Consider the following 15116-nt stretch of genomic DNA (forward strand, 5'->3'; position numbering starts at 1 on the left):
CGGTATGTTGCAGAAGTCGCGGGGTGCTTTTCTCGTCGCGACGATAGATTGGGAGCGTAGGTCTCACGAAGGACGCGCAGGCTTTGGCGAGCCTCAACACAAAGGGCCAGCCCGGGTTTTAGCTTTGGTATTCCCGTTGCCACTTTCGTGTCCTGGAGGCGCCGAAAATAATACGAATTGATGAAATATTATTACAACTTGTAAATAAAAGCTATTAAAGAAATATAATCACGCCTAGGCAGCAACCTGTGACACAGCGCTACCGCGCCCGTGTGAGGAGAATTACAGAACGCCAACGAGGAATTTACCGAAGGTCGCAGATGACACGGGAAATTGCGCAAGATGATCACTTTTGATGACGGGTGGGTCAGTGAATGAACATACCGCTCGAAATAATGCGATAATGAGCGCCACCACGCCGACAAACGTACGCAGACTAGATGGATGTGGACGAAAGCGGCAGCGGCGGCCGCGGTGGTAGCAAAACAAATGTGAACTTGGACATGCGCGGAAAAGATTTTGCGGCCGCTTTGGCCTTTCCGCCTGCTTGCCGCTTCCCAACTGTGAACGTAGCCATAGTCTGCAGCGCAGAACGTCTCTCGTTTGCGATTGCGCCCCTACGGAAGGCTGGTAGTTACTGTTGTGTTGCTGAATCCCCAACCAGCAATTGCGAAAGGCTGGTAGTTGCTGTTGTGTTGTGGAATCCCAAACCAGCAATGTGCCCACCAAAGGGTTGATGCCAGCAGTGAAATTCCACCGACTCACAACAGAATGCACGAAACAGACAGCCGACAAGCATGGATTACATGTGCGCAGTACAGCGTAAGTAAACTCTTGTTGCAGGCGCTGACAGTTCTCGTCGGAGTTCACGCGTCCTGAGAAATTGATTATCTGCACTATGCATGTTTTGATTATGCACAATGCTCCCGCTGTATCGACCTCCAATGCCGGATTTCGAATAGATTTCCACCACGCCAAGTGCTGTGAGTGATACTAATTGATTTACTACCGCAACGCGATCACAGCGATACTCGAAAAACATCCGTGCGTCGATTTTACGTCAAATTATCGCCTCTTGAAGATCCAAGGTGACGGCTGCCCGGCCAAGCCTAACCGAACGGGAGCGATCTCAGCGTCGGCGGCTGGCCGCCCGCTGTAGCCGAGAGATATCTGTTGAGAGATAATCCTTGGCAAGGACAAAATGGACTCCATCAAAACCGCCCTGGTCGACGCAGACCCTGAAAACACCCAAACCTCCGAAAGAATGGAAATCAACGCCGCAATCGAAGGTGAAAGCAACGATACTGACGGCAATGGGGGAGACTGGTTTACGGTTGCCCGTAAACGCCGACGCGATGCCAGCCATCCAACAACTACGACGGGAGAATCCAAACCAGACCGCGCTCCCAACCAGGCACACGAACGAAAACCACGACTCCCACCACTTCCACCGTCTGACTACAAGATCGTCTTCCGTCCACGAGACGGCCTCGACTTCAGCAAATGGCAATCGCATCGCGTCGCCCGAGCGGTGCGTCAGGCTGCCCACATTACTGCAACCGAATCTGACGCACTCACACTGAGAATCCGCAACGAACAGAACCTGGCAGTGGCAAGCACGCCAAAGGAGGAGCTGGCGGAACGCATCAGACGGATCACTACCCTTCAACTTGGTGGGAAGGAGTACCAAGTATACGCATACGTGGCAGCCCCCGACATGTCCTGCAAGGGAGTTGCCACTGGGATCGACAGTGAAACTCACCCGGACGAACTAATGGCTAATCTACGCTCCCCGCAAGCACCGATTCTCTTCGCACGCATGCTCGGAAAGTCGACGGCTGCTCTCATCACCTTCGACGGGCTGGAAGTCCCAAGAACAATTTATTATTATGGTGGAGAGCTCCTATGTCGACCCTACCGACCGCTGTCTCAGGTATGCAGCATATGCCTGAAAACCGGGCACAGGGCGGACATCTGTCCCACGCCGGAGAGTGCCGGTGCAAAAACTGCGGACACGAAAACCCATCGGAGGACCACCAATGTCAACCGAAGTGTGTGCTGTGTGAAGGCGATCACCCAGTTACGGACCCAAGCTGTCCAGCCAGGCAGCACAAGCCCTTCAACAAATCACACTTCTTACGTAACGCTGGCTACACCAGTGACGCCAACAACGTTCCCACCACCACCAACCCTGGGAGTAGCACCAATCAACCAAAAACTCCCGGGTCAAAATCGCCGCCAGCTTCCACGGAGACGAACGTAGACAGAGGCCGATCACCCCGAAGATCAACGGACTCAAAGAAACGAGATAAATCCAGGGACGCATCCGCATTCAGATCACAAAGCCTACCACGTACAAAGACACCCCGACATGAACGGCATGAAGCAGCTACAAACGAGCAAGGGGCGGAATCACGGTCAACCATCGACATGGTGGAGAAGAGCGAGAGGAAAGCGCTCACGAAGGGCCCTGGTACGAATCCGCCGAAGGTGAGCTGGGCTGAGCGGCTTTCAAATCCTTCCCCCTTACCTTCTCCCACTGCCACTAATTTTCCACCCCTTACAACATGCACACACAATACTCATACAGGGCAGGTGCCTCTCACAAATAACTTCACCACCAACGCCCAGGTGCAGGAAATGATTAATGACATAGCCCGAACGCTTAGGCAAGAGATGCGAACATTAGTAAACGAAATGGCAATCACTCTTCGACAGGAATTACACCAGTTAAAACGCGCGTTTCAACAAGATAGAGAGCGCCTGAGCAACGAAATGCAACGGGACAGACAGGAACTCAAGGAGAGTTTATCGCAAGATAGGCAGGAAATAAAAGAAGAAATCAAAACCACCCTGCAACAGATGTTCATTGAGCTAACCCAAGAATTTAGACAACAAATTCGCGACGAAGTTACTCAGACGGTCGTCCACAACGCCACCCCCAACCGCACCCGTGCTAGTCCGCTCGAGGCAAGAGAAGATATCCGGGCGCATCCTTACGCACGCCCTTCATCTCAGGCCAGCTTACAATAAAAATGGCTAGACAACAAAATGTCGCGCAAACACAACCCATCAAAATTTGGCAATGGAACTGCCGCAGTTTCCGCCGGAAACGCGGAAATCTAACGCAGTTCATACACGCACAGACACACACACCAGACATATTGGCACTACAAGAAACATACATTGAACCTAAACTGACTGGATACAATACTTTTGCGTACAAAGAACACCACAATGGTCCGATTAAAACAGCGACATTAGTGTCAAAGAGGTTAACCGCAATCGACCACACCCTCAGCTCCGAACGCATACCGCACGTGCTCATCGAAATCATTCCCGCAGACAGGAAAGAGCCTAGCTCCTTTGTCCTCAACATCTATAGTGCCCCTAAAGAGCGGGCAGACTGTTTCGATGGGCTCTTCAAACACGCACTAAAGGAATCAAAGCAACGTTTGCTTATTGTAGGGGACTTCAACGCAGCACACCCAACGTGGGGTTACAAGACCGCTAATCCAAAGGGTCGACGGCTAGCACTGATGATAGCACAACTAGGCTTGACCATACTTACAGACGCAGCCCACCCAACGAGAATAGGCAACAGTGTCAGTCGAGACACCTGCCCCGACCTTACACTGATCAAAGACATCAGGTACCAGGGATGGCACAATCTCGATGATTAGGTTCGTTTCCTCCTTGGTCGTTTCTGGTCTAAAGCCACCCTTGACCCCTTGATTACAGTACACTGTACCTTGATCTTGAAAGTGGCGACCTTTTTCCTTCCTCCATGGTAGCGACACTCTCCTCCCCGCCGCGCTTTCCTCCTCGATTCTCCTCGCCCGCCGGCTGCGCGCGCTGCGCACGGCACGCTATTGCGCCTGGGCTCCCGCGGACGGGCCGCAGAATTCAATGGAGGCGCATAATCTTGGGCCAGTTGCGCGCCCCAATGGCGTGGAAAATTTAGAAAAATGGTGATAACAGCATGAAGAATGCTGAAGGCAACGTTTATGAGGAGCTTGGTTGCATCTTAAAGCCGTATGAATGACACACACTGATGTAAAAGGAGCTTTGAGGCGAGTTTATACTCCAGTTATTTTTTCAGCCACATGATACGCTGCTTTACTTTGTGAATCTGATATAGTATTGCTTGTGGCAAATCGCTGTGTTTGGCAGCTTTTTCTCGCATGTGCGCGCATGTGCACCGCAGGTATTATATTCAGCGTGCCTTCTTATAATGAATTACTGGCGAGCGCATCGTCCATCCATGTGTTTGTCTCAATGTCAAAGTAGCTTTTGCGCCGTGGTTTCTGCGTTGAATAGGAAGGTTGCGCAATTTCAGTGCGATGAAGCGGTGCCGGCAACCACTCATCGCCCACAATAACTGAAGCTGAGGAAAGGTATTTACAGATTATTCTTTAGGCGTAGGTGTCAATGAAGCTTAAAAAAACACTCGGTATATCTATCGGTGAATGTAATCTATATTTTTAGGCAAAAGAAACGCCTCTGGATAAGGTATTTTGATAGTTCACACCGACATAGCGTTAAGTTATGTAGTAGGATAGTTAAAATTGTGATTTTGATTAGCGGGGGGCCCTATTGCCGACGCATTGTAGATTGCGGGCAAGCATGCGGTGGCGACAGGCTCTGCATAAAGAATCATAGTGTCGTTGGCTGCGTCGTTAAGCGACCGAGATCATTATTGCTGAAATTATTAGAGGCGGGACACGGCCGAGCTACACACTGATGCTAGCGGTGTGGGCGTTGGCGCCGTCCTCGTTCAACTTCACCATGGGCGCCAGCACGTCGTTGCATACGCAAGTCGGACACTGACGAGAGCGGAGCGAAATTACACTGTCACCGAATTGGAATGCCTGGCAGTAGTCTTCGCCATCCAGAAGTTTCGGCCATATCTGTACGGTCGCCATTTCCAGATAGTGACGGACCATCATTCCCTTTGCTGGCTTGTTGGACTGCGGGATCCTTCTGGACGGCTGGCACGCTGGGCGTTGCGCCTTCAGGAGTACAACTTTTCTGTCGCCTACAAGAGCGGTCGGTGTCATACCGATGCCGACTGCTTGTCTCGTCTCCCGTCGCCACACTCCAACGCTAACGACGACGACTTCGACGACTATCTTGCCAGCATTACCGAGTTTCCTGACGTTGGTACCTTTAAATGTGAACAACGTCGAGATCCTACACTAATACCCCTATTGGAGGCTGCCCGCACGTCAGGTCAGACCACGCCGTTCACGCTGTGTGACGGCCTGCTTTACAAAAAGAATTACTCTGCTGACGGCGCTTCGTTGCTCCTAGTCGTTTCCGAATGCCTGCGTACTGCGATTCTTCGCGCTATGCATGGCGATATCACATCGGGTCACCTGGGCTTTGCCCGCACGCTTCATCGATTACGCCAGCGCTTTTATTGGCCGAAGCTATGGAAGAGCACAAGACAATACGTTGCCAGTTGTCCAGGTTGCCAATGTCATAAGAAGCCGGCGACGCCTCCTGCAGGCTTATTGAAACCAGTGAAACCTCCTGCTTTACCCTTTGAAAAAGTTGGTATAGACTTGCTGGGCCCCTTTCCCAAGAGCTCTACTGGCCGTCGCTGGATTATTGTGTGCGTCGACTACTTGAAGCGCTATACTGAGTATGCGGCGCTTACCTCTGCCACTACCGCCGACGTGTCGTGCTTTCTCCTTCATTCTGTCATTCTGCGCCACGGCGCTCCACGTGTTGTGATAAGTGACCGTGGACGGCAATTCACCGCCGACGTTGTTGAAGATTTGCTGCGCCTTTGCGGTTCTACTTATCGCCATTCAACGTCATACCACCCACAAACAAATGGCCTCACCGAACGCACAAATCGTACTCTTACCAACATGTTGTCATTGTACGTCTCGGCTGATCACAAGAATTGGGATGCCGTGCTGCCCTTCATCACGTACGCATACAATACAGCCAAGCACGAAGTAACCGGGTATGCGCCTTTTTATCTGCTGTATGCTCGCAGTCCCCAAAGTTTGTTGGACACAATTTTGCCATTCACACTCAACGAAGACACATCCATTGCAGAAACATTGTGTCGTGCCGAAGAAGCACGCCGGCTTGCTCGACTACGAACACTTTCTTCGCAAGTTTCAACCAAGGCACGCTATGACGCTAGGCATATACCTGTTACTTTCGCTCCAGGCGATCACGTTTTACTGTGGACACCTCTACGGAAGAAAGGCTTGTATCACAAGTTTATCTCAACGTACAGCGGTCCATTCGTGATACTAAACCGATTAAGTGACGTCAACTACGTCATAGCAAAACTGACCTCCAGTAATCGCCGGTCGTGGAAGACACAAGTGGTTCATGTGGCCCGCCTGAAGCCCTACCATCATAGGGTTCCCGAATCAAGCGGTACCAACCATGTGGTTCTTTAACTCGCTCGGCGAGCTTCGTCTGCGCCGGAGGAAGATGTTACGCTGCGCGGTGGAGCCGAAGAAGAGGAGATCGAAGAACTGCGCGTGTTAGAGAATGCCTGACTGCCTGCGATCCCGTCTCTATGCCCCCTCTATCATCAAGTAAATAAACCCATCTCATCCGCAACAATATATATATATATATATATATATATATATATATATATATATATATATATATATATATTGACGCGAGATAGGCTGGCACCTGCGGCCGCCGACCGCTGCAACGAGAACGACGAAGTGTGTTCTGAAGCGCGCGCTCTCCGAGTGTCAGCCTATGTTGCAAAGAACACCGTTTTGCCAAGGTCTCGATTGTTATCTTCGTGACATTTTCTGGTGGAGTTGCTGGGTAAATGATACGATCGCCTGAGACGCAGCGTACTCCTGACTCGTTGCCAGTGCGTAGTCCGATAGAGCTCACCCCGGTACACGTCCGTACCAGCCGTCGTCTTCAGGGGCTCCAGCCACAGCACGGTCTGCTACCTGATCCTACCAGGACAATGCACCAACCGTCTACTGCTGCGCTTGCCGCGCCGACACAGGTCCTTTTGCATCAGCCGCAAACACGCAATGTGTTCCACGGAGGTGCTCTTGAAGACGTCGAAGACTGGCTTGACCACTTCGAAAGGGTAGCCGAATTCAACGATTGGTCCCAAGAGCGCAAGCTGCGTTATGTGTACTTCGCTCTCGGGGATTCCGCAAAGACGTGGTTCGAAAACCACGAGACGACACTGACATCGTGGGACGAATTTCGTCGGCAGTTAGTTGCCGCCTACACCAGCGCCGACAGAAAGGAGAGAGCGGAGTTGGCGATGCAGGCAAGGATTCAAGCCCCTAATGAGAGCGTCACGACATACATTGAAGATATGGCTCGGCTCTTCAGACGTGCAGACGCTTCAATGCCCGAAGACAAAAAAGTTCGACACCTAATGCGAGGCGTAAAGCAGGAAATCTTTGCCGGCCTTATCCGCAACCCACCGACTACGCTTGCGGCCTTTCTCGCTGAAGCCACTGCAATGGAAAGGGCACTACTACAGCGCGCCAGGCAGTACAATCGAAACGTGACTTCAATTTCGAGTGGCGTCCCTAACGTGACACTGGGAAGCGACGTCAGCGACCTGAGAGAATTAATAAGAGCGGTCATAAGAGAAGAACTCCAAAAAATGCAGGCGGTCGAGCCCCCGGTCGCGCGACTTTCTGTGGCGGAGATGGTGCGAGACGAAATCAGGCAAGCCATCCAAGTTCCTGAACGCTTCGGGGCACCACAACCGCAGGAGCAAGTTAGGATGACATATGCGGAAGCCGTACGACGTCCGTCGCTGTATAATACATCAAACGTCGTGCGCACCACGGAACAGACAGAAGTCGGGTTCAGCCGTCGTAATGCGCCGTTTATCAACGAGTCCAGGCCAAGAAAGAGTGATGTCTGGCGCGCTCCTGACCACAGTCCGCTCTGTTTTCATTGCGGCGAAGCCGGCCATATCTACAGGACGTGTCCCTACCGACGCGTGGGTCTCCGTGGGTTCTCTCCGAATGCGCCGCGTCCACGACCTGGTGAGCGTCCGGTGGAAATCGAGAGCTTCCTGGCGAGTCGTCCCAATTTCTTCGAACAGCCAAGGCACGAGCCTCGCTCGTCGTCACCGGCTCCATCACGATACCGGTCGCCAAGTCCTGCCTTCCGTCGAGACGCCCCTAGGCGCCGTTCGCCCAGCCCTGCAAACCGGGAAAACTGAGTTCAGCGACCTCCGGAGGTGAGGCCGCTGACGCCGAATGTACCGAATATCCTCCATTACGGCGCAAGCGACGACAGCGACGACAACAGACCGACATTCAAACGCACTCAGGGGATCCAAGGCACGTCGTAACATCGGATATACCAGTCAGCATAGACGACGAAGAAGTCACAGCTTTAGTCGACACTGGCGCGGACACCTCTGTTATGAGCCGAGAACTTGCCGCTAAACTGAAAAAAGTTTACACGCAGTGGACTGGGTCGCAGGTCCGTACTGCCGGAGGACACCTCTTAAAGCCCGTGGGCAGGTGTACAGCACGAGTGAATATTCGCGGCTTTACGTACGTCGGAGATTTCGTTATCCTGCCGAGTTGTTCGCGAGAGTTGATCCTTGGGATGGACTTCCTGCAGGCTAATGGAGCCATCATTAATTTGCAAGAGTCGCGGGTAACGTTTTCGACAGCGCATGCCATAGCAAGCAACAAGTACGACAGTCATGACAACGCCTTGCGCATCGTCGACGACAACCTCACGTTACCGCCGAGGAGCAGCGTATTAACCCTTGTAACCTGCGACGCTTTCGACGACAGTGAGGGCATTGCTGAGGCAAATATTCCGCTGCTGCTCGAACGGTATATCTGCATAGCTCGAGGCCTTGTTCAGTTGCAGAGCAAGCGGTCACTAGTTCTTCTGACGAACTTCAGCAACGAGTTTCAGCACGTCCCTCAAGGCACGGCTGTCGCCTTCCTCAACCAAATTGCGGACTTCTCCGACGTCGGCACTTTAGAGGTGACTTCCCCAGACGTGACAGATGCTACCACGCGTTTCAGCCGCATTCACATTAATGCCGGTTTGTCGGAACAACAGAAGCAACGCATATTAGGCCTCGTGAGCGAATTCTCTAGCTGCTTCTCTACAGAATCTAAAGTTCAGCGCACCTCCGTTTCGAAACACCGTATTTTCACAGAGGAATCGGCGCGCCCAGTTCGTCAGCATCCATATCGCGTGTCGCCAATGGAAAGAGAGGCGATTAAACGCCAGGTTAAAGAATTGCTGGACGATGACGTGATTCAGCCTTCGACAAGCCCGTGGGCGTCCCCCGTTGTTCTGGTAAAAAAGAAGGACAATACACTACGCTTCTGTGTCGACTACAGACGGCTTAACAAAGTCACCAAGCGCGATGTTTACCCTCTGCCAAGGATTGACGACGCCTTGGACCGTCTACGTCATGCCCAGTTCTTTACCTCGTTAGATCTTAAGTCAGGGTACTGGCAGATCGAAGTCGACGAGCGCGATCGCGAGAAAACTGCATTCGTGACACCTGACGGGCTATACGAATTTAAGGTCCTCCCATTCGGCCTGTGTTCCGCTCCCGCCACATTCCAGCGAATGATGGACACTGTACTCGCTGAACTGAAGTGGCAGACATGCCTCGTCTACCTGGACGACGTCGTTGTGTTTTCAAGCACGTTCGATGAACACCTGGCTCGGCTGAAGAGCATTCTTGATGCTATCCGCAAGGCAAACCTCACCATCAAGCCTGAAAAATGCCACTTTGGGTTTCAGGAACTCAAGTTTCTGGGACACGTGGTTAGCCCCCAGGGCGTTCGGCCAGACCCTGAGAAGTTGGCTGCCGTTGCTGAGTTCCCTCGTCCCACAGATAAGAAGGCTGTTCAGAGGTTTTTAGGACTCTGCGCCTACTACCGTCGTTTCGTTGAAAGTTTCTCCAAAATAGCTGAGCCTTTGACGAGATTAACACGCCACGATGTGCCTTTTCTGTGGACGGAAGAACAAGAACAGGCTTTCACAGAATTACGCGAACGACTGCAAAAAGCTCCGGTGCTCGCGCATTTTGACGATGACGCTGAAACTGAAATCCACACGGACGCCAGCAACATTGGTCTCGGAGCCGTTCTTGTTCAGTGGCAAGACGGTACGGAACGTGTAATCGCTTACGCGAGCCGTAGTCTCACAAAAGCAGAGGCTAACTACTCGACCACTGAAAAGGGGTGTTTGGCAGTCGTTTGGGCCATCAGTAAATTTCGACCCTACCTGTATGGCCGGCCATTTCGAGCGGTCAGCGACCACCATTCACTTTGTTGGCTTGCCAATCTCAGGGATCCATCAGGCCGCCTCGCTCGTTGGAGTCTCCGCCTACAGGAGTATGACATAACTGTCGTCTACCGATCTGGACGAAAGCACAGCGACGCTGACTGCCTGTCCCGTGCTCCGATTCCACTGACATCATCAGATTTGGAGCAAGATTTGCCGTTTCTTGGTGTCGTTGACACGGTGCGGATGGCTGACCTACAACGTGCGGACACAGACCTGCTTGCTCTTATCCAGTATCTTCAAGGAGCTGACGTTGTTATCCCACGACCGCTATCACGAGGACTGACATCGTACTGCCTGCGGAACAATGTCCTTTATAAGAAAAACTTTGAAAACAGTCAGGAAACGTTCCTTCTCGTCGTCCCTACGGCATTGCGCCAAGAAGTCTTGCAGGCATGTCACGACGACCCCTGTGCTGGACACTTAGGCTTCACCAGAACACTAGCACGCATACGCCAGCGATACTACTGGCCACGGCTATTTTCGTCTGTTCAGCACTATGTGAAAACCTGTCGTGACTGCCAGAGGCGTAAAGTACCACCCGTCAAGCCCGCCGGTCTCCTCCAACCTCTGGACCCTCCTCCAGCGCCGTTCCAACAAGTGGGCATGGATCTCCTAGGTCCATTCCCTACGTCATCTTCGGAAAACAAATGGATAATTGTCGCCACCGACTACCTAACCCGTTACGCCGAGACCAAAGCTGTCCCCCGGGCAACTGCTGCTGAAGTCGCCAAGTTTTTCGTCCTCAACATTGTACTGCGCCATGGTGCACCCGCTGTCCTCATTACTGATCGCGGTGCAGCATTTACAGCTGATTTAATACAAGAGGTGGTCACGTTGACGCACAGCAACCATCGGAAAACCACGGCTTACCACCCCCAAACTAACGGATTGACAGAGCGCCTTAACAGAACACTGGCCGATATGCTCTCGATGTATGTTGATGTAGAGCACAAGACATGGGACGAAATTTTGCCATACGTGACATTTGCCTATAATACAGCTGTGCAGGAGACCACCCAGCTCACCCCATTTGAACTTGTCTATGGACGTCGCGTCACGACACCTTTAGACGCCATGCTTCCAGTAGACGACGGCACCACGGCAAGCGAGGGCGCTGATGACTTTATCCAGAAAGCAGAAGAAGCTCGCCAGCTTGCTCGGAACCGCATCCGTAGCCAGCAGAGTACCGACGCCCGTCGTTACAACCAGAGCCGACGGAATGTCCAGTACAACCCCGGTGACCACGTGTGGGTGTGGACACCTGTCCGTCACCGTGGGCTCCCGGAGAAATTGTTGCGACGATACTTCGGACCATACGAGGTTGTGCGCCGGCTTAGCGATGTGAATTACGAGATCCTGCCCCAAAGTGTTGATCCTCGCTTGAGCCGACGACGTCCCCGCCCCGAAGTTGTACACGTAGTACGGATGAAGCCGTACTACACCCGCGAGTGAAGTGCACCTTTCAAACCCTTCGCCGTCCTACGCAGTGTTGTGTGGTTATCCTTCGTTTTCTGTGACCACATTTGCCATTAGAGCTGACTTGCCCCTTATGAACTTTATTCTACCCAGCCGACCGGGACGGTCGCTTTTGGAAAGGGAGAAATGACGCGAGATAGGCTGGCACCTGCGGCCGCCGACCGCTGCAACGAGAACGACGAAGTGTGTTCTGAAGCGCGCGCTCTCCGAGTGTCAGCCTATGTTGCAAAGAACACCGTTTTGCCAAGGTCTCGATTGCTATCTTCGTGACAATATATATATATATATATATATATATATATTATTGCCACCTGTAGGTAGTGGGTCGAGGGCAAGAGTGGGTCGAGCCCAAGAGAAGAAAGAAGACCGCGCGCTCCTTCTCTGCTCGAGCCAGCCCCGACGGTCGCGTCTTCCAAGAGCCAGCTGCTCTACGTTTATTAAACCTTCAGGGCTACTTCTCGAGGCTCGTGACAAACTGGTGGAGGTGCTGGGTAAGCGTCTTCACGGATGTTGCAGACCCCTCCAAGGATCCGCGCTACGAATCCAGTGCCTGTCGACACTCCCGTGCATCGGGCCAGCTGCAGGATCAGGGGACTGTCTCCAGAAGTCGTCAACGCTACAGTTCCCACCACATCAACCGGTATGACCAGCGCTTCTCTTCAAACCGCCCCAACCGGTACGGGAAGCACAATGCCGAACCGTTACACACTTGAGAGTCCACGGATCCCGAAGACGTTTCATGGCACAGTGTTCGAAGACGTCGAAGACTGGATGGTCGAATACGAGCGCGTGGCCTCCGTGAACGAATGGAACGACACGGAGAAACTCCGACACGTCTACTTCTACCTGGAGGATGGCGCACGTACGTGGTTTCAGAACCGCGAGGGGCAACTGACGTCGTGGCGCGAGTTTTGTCGTCAGCTTTTGGAGACATACACCAGTCCTGATCGCCACGAACGAGCGGAACGTGCGATTCAGGCCCGCGTCCAGTTGCCAAACGAAACTGTGACCACTTACGTCGAAGACATGACGCGCCTCTTCCGACGGGCCGATCCAAGAATGACGGAGGAGAAGAAGTTACGTCATCTGATGCGCGGGGTCAAGGAGCAACTCTTCGCTGGCCTCGTACGGAGCCCTCCGAAGACGGTCGCGGAGTTCTTGTCCGAGGCCGTGACTATGGAAAAGATGCTTCTGCATCGCTCGAACATGTATGAGCGGCAAGCGAACAGCATGTCTGCTGCTGACATTTTCACGGCCATAGGAAGCAACGGTGACTGTCTGCGAGAACTCATCCGCTCTGTCGTGCGTGAAGAGTTGCAAAAGGCCGCCGTAACACCGCACCCTACGGTAAGCTCCATAGCGAGCATTATCAAGGACGAAGTGCACCAGGCGCTCCGTGACACCTAGCCTCCTGCTAACGGTGCGGCAGTACCTGTTGAATATCCGCGTGCGACCTACGCGGAAGCCCTGAAGCGCCCTTCTCCCTCTCCGCCGCGGTTCGTTCGTGCTCCTCCTACGGTGTCAATTCAGTCGGCGCAGCCGATGTCGTACTACGACGCTGGGTATACACCGCCGCCGGTTGTTCATGCCGCTCCATTTGCCCACCATTCGGAGCAAACGGTTCACTACGTCGACGACAGACGCCCGCCCCATCGGAAGTCGGATGTTTGGCGCACACCCGATCATCGGCCTCTGTGCTTCCACTGCGGTGAAGCTGACCACCTGTACCGCCAGTGCCCATATCGGCGCCTTGGGATTCGCGGCTTTTCCGCATACTCGCCGCCACCCCGATACGGCCAGCGACCCCGGGACATTGAGGACTACCTCTCTGAGCAGCGCTTACGCCCGATACACCAGCAGCCTTACCGCGTGTCGGCAAAAGAACGCGAAGCCATACGTACGCAAGTCCGCGAGATGCTTGACGATGGCGTCATCGAACCTTCTAACAGCCCGTGGTCGTCTCCGGTCGTTCTTGTCAAAAAGAAAGACGGAACGCTACGCTTCTGTGTCGACTACCGCAAGCTCAACAACGTGACTAAAAAGGACGTGTACCCGCTGCCGCGTATCGACGACTCGTTAGATAGACTACGGCGTGCCCACTATTTTTCTTCTCTCGATTTAAAAAGCGGGTACTGGCAAATCGAGGTAGACGAACGCGACCGCGAGAAAACAGCCTTTGTGACTCCAGATGGGCTCTATGAATTTCGAGTGCTTCCTTTTGGCTTGTGTTCAGCCCCGGCTACTTTCCAGCGAATGATGGACACTGTCCTTACTGGACTGAAGTGGCAGGCCTGTCTTGTGTACCTGGATGATGTGGTCATCTTCTCTGAAACGTTCGAGCAGCATCTTCACCGCCTACGGAGTGTGCTAGAAGCCATCCGATCGGCAGACCTCACACTTAAGCCCGAAAAGTGTCACTTTGGTTACGAAGAGCTCAAGTTCCTCGGGCATGTAGTAAGCGCCAAAGGGGTCCGACCCGATCCCGACAAGCTTGCCGCTGTGGCCGCGTTTCCAGCTCCTGCCGATAAGAAGGCCGTCCGGCGCTTCCTGGGTTTGTGCGCCTACTATCGCCGGTTTATTAAAGGATTTTCGAAGATAGCGGAACCCCTGACACGCCTTACGAGGGACGATACGCCATTTGTGTGGCATAATGAGCAACAGGCGGCTTTTGCTGAATTACGACAGCGCCTGCAGTCAGCACCCGTTCTTGCACATTTTGACGATGATGCTGATACTGAGGTGCATACCGACGCCAGCAGCATTGGCCTTGGCGCAGTGCTCGTCCAGCTTCAAGATGGAGTGGAAAGAGTTATAGCGTATGCCAGCCGCTCCCTGTCCCGTGCCGAGGCGAATTATTCGACTACGGAGAAAGAGTGCCTCGCGGTCGTGTGGGCGATCATAAAGTTTCGCCCCTATCTCTATGGTCGTCCCTTCAAAGTAGTGACGGACCACCATGCCCTCTGTTGGTTGGCAAGCATGCGTGACCCTTCAGGACGACTGGCACGGTGGAGCTTGCGGCTACAGGAATTTGACATCACCATCGTTTATAAGTCTGGCCGTAAGCATGAAGACGCTGACACACTGTCCCGCGCACCCATTGATCCTGCCAGTCAGGAAACAGAGGATGATGACGGCTTCCTGGGCGCCATTAGTTCGTCGGACTTGAGCAGACGGCAGCGTGACGACGCTGAGATTAGACCGATCATCGATCATTTAGAGGGCCGCGACACAACCATACCACGCCATCTGTCCCGCTCGCTGACGTCCTTCTGTCTGCGAGACAACGTGCTTTATAAGAAGAATGCTCGTTCGACCAGCCGTGC

Source organism: Dermacentor silvarum, chromosome 2 (assembly GCF_013339745.2).
Source record: "Dermacentor silvarum isolate Dsil-2018 chromosome 2, BIME_Dsil_1.4, whole genome shotgun sequence".
In the NCBI taxonomy this organism is placed as follows: Eukaryota; Metazoa; Arthropoda; class Arachnida; order Ixodida; family Ixodidae; genus Dermacentor; species Dermacentor silvarum.